The following is a 5,554-nucleotide window of genomic DNA, read 5'->3' on the forward strand; positions in this document are numbered from 1 at the left end:
TAATGCATCACAGTCTAAATTACATGACTCCAAAAGAATGATTAATGCACTCAAAACATGTAACTTTATAAACAAATATGCTACTAATGCATATAATTCCAAAAGCTCAATATAAAGCACGTTAAATCGGACAAGTGTCTCCAAGACTCGTTTAAGCCAAAACCAAGCCAAAGGCTCAACAATTCAAATGATTAGTAAATAAAAGTCATCGAAAGCAGTAAAACGCATTTAATATCCATGTTTATGTAAATATATGCTCCAAAAATATGATTTACTTAAAAATCCATCATTAATTGCGACAAACCATTTTCCAATCAAAATCTTACTATTTATACCTCTAAACTATCTCACAATATAATGATGTGTATTTATCAAAAAATCTATAAAACCAAATACACCAAAAATGCATTAATACAAAAACATTCTCCATTTATGAGATAAACCATCAATATAACCCACACTTAAACCATCAATATAACCTAAACTTATAATTTACTTGGCAAAATCTCTAAAAGTCCCAACTATAGGCATTTCATAAGATTGAAAACCCATATATACCAAATAGGCAAGCTTTTTCAAGTACTCTACACATTTTATAAATATCAAGTAAAACACATTAATACTTTAAAATACACATCTTTGCATGTACATTGTTGATCCTCTCTCTCAGTGATTTGATGATAATTCTTTTTATCTTACAAAAAACACTTTCTCTTTATTCAGTTTCAACAATCATCACTGAGTCTGTTCAGTGATCGCTGAACAAGTATAATATTTCTTAGAGACAAGTATTCTTCAAGAAGACAAAACTCACACCATAAGAACCTTCAGTGATATCAAAGATAAAGATGAAGACAAATACACATCTGATGCGGTTTTAGTGATAACAAGCCTGTCTACACATGTGTGAAATCTACTCAAGATTCAGCATACACTGAAGAAACCCTAGTGTTATCCCAGTGTCAGCGATGAAATGAATCTTGTTGAACAAGATTAGTTTTTGTCTTATCCTCCCTACACACAAAGTACAAACCCATACTTCTCAAAGTAAATCACTCGTACAAAGTCACTCTATTGTCTCCAAATGTGTTTACTTATTTTGTGAAAGATTACTATTCATATACGACAACAACCTATATATCACTCGTACTTCTCAAACCCATACTTCTCAAAGTAAATCACTCGTACAAAGTCAATCTATTGTCTCCAAATGTGTTTACTTATTTTGTGAAAGATTACTATTCATATACGACAACAACCTATCTGGAAACAAAGGACAAGCTCACCTCTAGAAGCTTGCCACGTGCCTTGTACTGTCTGACTTGCATTTAATGCAATGAGTATAAATAGCTGAGAAGCTCCTCCTCCTCAGCAACCATCCCAACTAAGCCAAGAAACTCATATCTTGAAGATCAACTTTCTACCTAAGAAAGGACTTCCTCACAAGCACAAGACTTCTTAATCCTTCAAAGTTATCTTTACTTCAAGTGAAGAACACCAACTAAGCTCTTCTTTAGCAAAGTTATTATGCCTTCATTTAGCAAGTCTTTTCTTTCTTGCTTTCTGTATTTTGTGTGTTCCTTGGATTGTTTTAGATAAGTTATGTATCTTATCTTCTTCCATAAACAGTTTGTAAATTTTGTATTGATCTTCTTCAGTAATAAATGATTTTGAAAAGTGAAAACTGCTATGTTTGTATTCATCCCACCCTTTCTACAAATTGTTACCTTTAAACTCTTGTAGATCCATCTGGGACCAACAAGTGGTATCAGAACAACGTTTTATTATCTATTTTTTAAAATAATTTATTTACCATTCAAATGGCATTGCAAAACATAAACAAAAACATTCATGACAATGGCTCTCTAGCCAAACCTTCCCGATTCATCAGAGACAACTTTAGTCTTTGGAAGAATCAAATGTCTCTTTTCTTGGAAGGTATGGATCCTAAAATTCCATACTATATTGAAAATGGACCTTATGTACCATTTGCAATATCTTCAGCAGTTCCTGCAAATGCTACGACTACCGCCATTCCTAAAAGGCAGATTGAAAAACTCCCTCATCGATGGAGTAACGAAGACAAGAATAAAATGGCTTTAGATACTAGAGCTAGATCTATAATAGCCATATCTCTTCGTGATGAGGTTTATCACTCCGTTATGAAGTTAAGAACCTCAAAATCCATGTGGGATACTCTTTGTGCTCAATATGAAGGTACATCTGAAGTACAAGAATCAAGGAAGATTAATTTAGTAAGACAATATAAAAGTTTTTTCTGTGCAAAATCTGAATCTTTGTCTAAAGTACATCAACATTTTAATTGTCTTCTTATTGATTTAAGGACAGTCGAAAGAGAATATTTCAGCTCTGAGACCCTGACAATGTTCTTAGAATGCTTGCCAGAAACATGGGATAATTACACCATGTGTCTCAAGATGTCTAAGGATATGTCCTTTCTTTCCTTTAGCACTCTCTATGGGATATTGCTTAATCATGAGCAATCCCATCAGTTGAAAAAGAACCTTCTAAAAGATTCTAGAGAAATGAAAAGCTCTTCTTTAGATTTTATCTCTGAAACCCCTTCAGTTGCTCCTTCTATTTCTTCTACTCCTTCTTATTCTCTTACTATCACTGAGTTAGATCCTTCTAACTCTGAGGACTGAATAGATACTGATTTATCAGAGTTTGATGAGTCTCTGGACCTCCTTACAAACTCTTTTTAGAAGGTTTGCCAGAAAAAGTAATTTCCGCAGATCTCTTTCTTTAACTATCACTAACAAGCCAAAGTAAAATCCTATTAGCAAGGCCTCAGCTAACTGCTTTAACTGTCAACGCAAAGGACACTTTGCAAGTGAATACAGGTAAAAGAAAGTTGTGAAGCCATCTTCTAACATCTCATCCTTCTTCAGACGCAAAGACGACAAATAACTGAAACCGAAGGAGATGTATAAAAAGGTAAATAATTCCTAGCGCAAAGGCAAAGGACTTATCGCTGAAGAACATGACTGGGCTGATTCATCTGATGAATCATCCTTAGATGATGAAAATACGACCTATCTTTGTCTTATGGCCAAGTATGTCAAGAATGAACCATCTAAGACATCATCCTCCAGTGATCCTTCTCCATCAACCTCTATTCAGGTATGTAATCTGATGACCCTTCTACTTCTAGCTGTGATAGCCTATCTGCACTAGATAGGATGATTGTGGATCTTTACAGTGCTCTAATGCTTAAGTTTGGAACCTTTGTCTCTTCGATCCCTGATACTTCTTCTTCTTAGTACTCCTCTAATGAATCTCTTCTTGAAGGAACTTCTCTTAGTTCAAATTTTCAAAGACAAAGGTAAAACCATTGTCAACATTCCTCTTCCATCTAAGAAGGACCACAAGATGAATAGAACCTTTTCTATTCCCTCAGCTTCTAAGCCTTCAACCACGGGTAAAATGGTCTCTAAACGTTCTCAAAAATCAATCTTTAAGCTGAAAGTAAATCTTTCACCCAAGATATCTAAATCTTCAGTTGTTCCCCCCTAACAACTGAAAAAGGTATTCTTGGAGCTGGTCCCTCTCATCTAAGACTCCCTAGTCTTGACTCTTCTGTCCCTAAAGCTTCTTTCAGTTGTAGGAAGTGTCGTCACTGTGGTGAGACTACTCATGTTGCCAGTAAGTGTCCTTCATCTACCATATATGGTTCACCAGCTAAGGTAAAGAAAGTAACTAAATTTGAAAAGTCAGCCAAAGTGAAATCATCCACAAAAGTTGTTAAAATAACTAATGTGAAGAATTATTCAAGTTCAGTGAAGACTTCCACTGACTTTAAGCTTTCAGTATTAGTGAAGAAAGATGAAGCCTCTATCTCTATCTTTAACTCTGCTGGACTCATTGAGAAACGGGTACCAAAACAATCTTAATATCTTTTCTTTTGCAAAGGTATCTGGTATTTAGATAGTGGAAGCTCAAGACATATGACTGGATATAAAACCCTGCTCTCTGGATATAAAGATGAAATAGGCCCTTTCGTTACCTTTGGAGGAAACGAAAAAGGATATACCAAAAGTTTTGGTATATTAACCAATGGTGCAACCACCTTTAGACGTGTTGCATATGTTGAAGGACTGAAGTATAATATTCTAAGCATCAGTCAACTGTGTGATAAAGATTTCATAGTTAAATTTCTCAAGAATACATGTTATGTCTTTGACAAAGATGACAATCTCGCTTTAACAGGATTTCGCCGAGAAAATGTATATGTCATCAACATGGATTCTCCCTTCATTGAGAATAGTTGTTTTCTCTCAAAAGCCTAATCAGATACCAACTAGTTATGGCACAAATGGCTTTCTCATCTTAACTTAAAGACGCTGAACAAGTTGTCTAGAAAAGAACTTGTCATTAGTCTTCCCCAACACTCTTTTGTAAAGGAATCTCTTTGCTCAGCATGTGAAAAGGTAAAACAGACAAAGACTAGTTTTTAAATCAAAATAAATCTCCTCAGTGACTTCTCCGCTTTAGTTACTGCATATGGATTTATTTGGCCCTGTCAATGTACAATCCATAGCTGGAAAGAAATACACAATCATTATTTTTGACGAGTTTTCTAGGTATACTTGGGTTTTCTTTCTCAGGTCCAAAAGTGATGCACATGAAAAAATCATCTTGTTTAAAAAGCGCATAGAAGTACTAAAAAACATCAATGTGCGCTCAATAAGGGGTGGTCATGGCACTGAATTCAAAAATAGTACCATCGATAACTTCCTTAAGAATAAGGGAATCTCACACAATTTCTATCCTATGAGAACTCCACAATAAAACGGGGTCACTGAAAGGAGAAATCGAACAATAATCAAAGACACTCGATCTATGCTCAGCGAGTCTCGTCTCCCTACTCAATTCTGGGCAGAAACTGTCAATACCGCTTGGTTTACTCAAAATCGGTCGTTGATCGTTAAGAGATTCAAGAAGACAACTTATGAACTTTTCCATAGAAGAAAGCCTTTTCTCAGATTTCTACATATCTTTGGTTGCATTTGCTACATCTTAAACAACATATAATATATTGGAAAGTTTGATCCCAAAGCTGATGAAGGTATCTTCCTTGGATATTCTTCAGTATCCAAACCTTTCAGAGTATTCAGCAAAAGAAGACAAGCAATAGAAGAAACTATTCATGTCACGTTTGATGAATATCAATAAGCTAACTCTAAACCTATCTTTGATGATGAAGAAGAGTTAGATAACTGGATGATATCTCATTATGAGAACGCGAAGCTTCCTTCAGCAAACAACCTAATGCCGATCTCTCTAAAGTTGATAAAGATCCATTTATCATTCCTAACTCGACTAATAATGAAGCTGAATCATCTTCAGGGATTGATGTCGTTCCCATTAGTTATACCCCCTTCTATTTTAAATATTGTTCCTTTAGTTACTGAATCTCTCTTAGTAGATGAATCTCTCTGGTCGGGTTATATTTCACACCTTTAGATTTAATGAAATTGGGCCACAAAGCAAGTATACAATACGGCCCAACGTCGTCTTTCCAAGTAATAAA

Source organism: Cynara cardunculus (assembly GCF_001531365.2).
Source record: "Cynara cardunculus var. scolymus isolate 2C chromosome LG 5, CcrdV1, whole genome shotgun sequence".
NCBI lineage: Eukaryota > Viridiplantae > Streptophyta > Magnoliopsida > Asterales > Asteraceae > Cynara > Cynara cardunculus.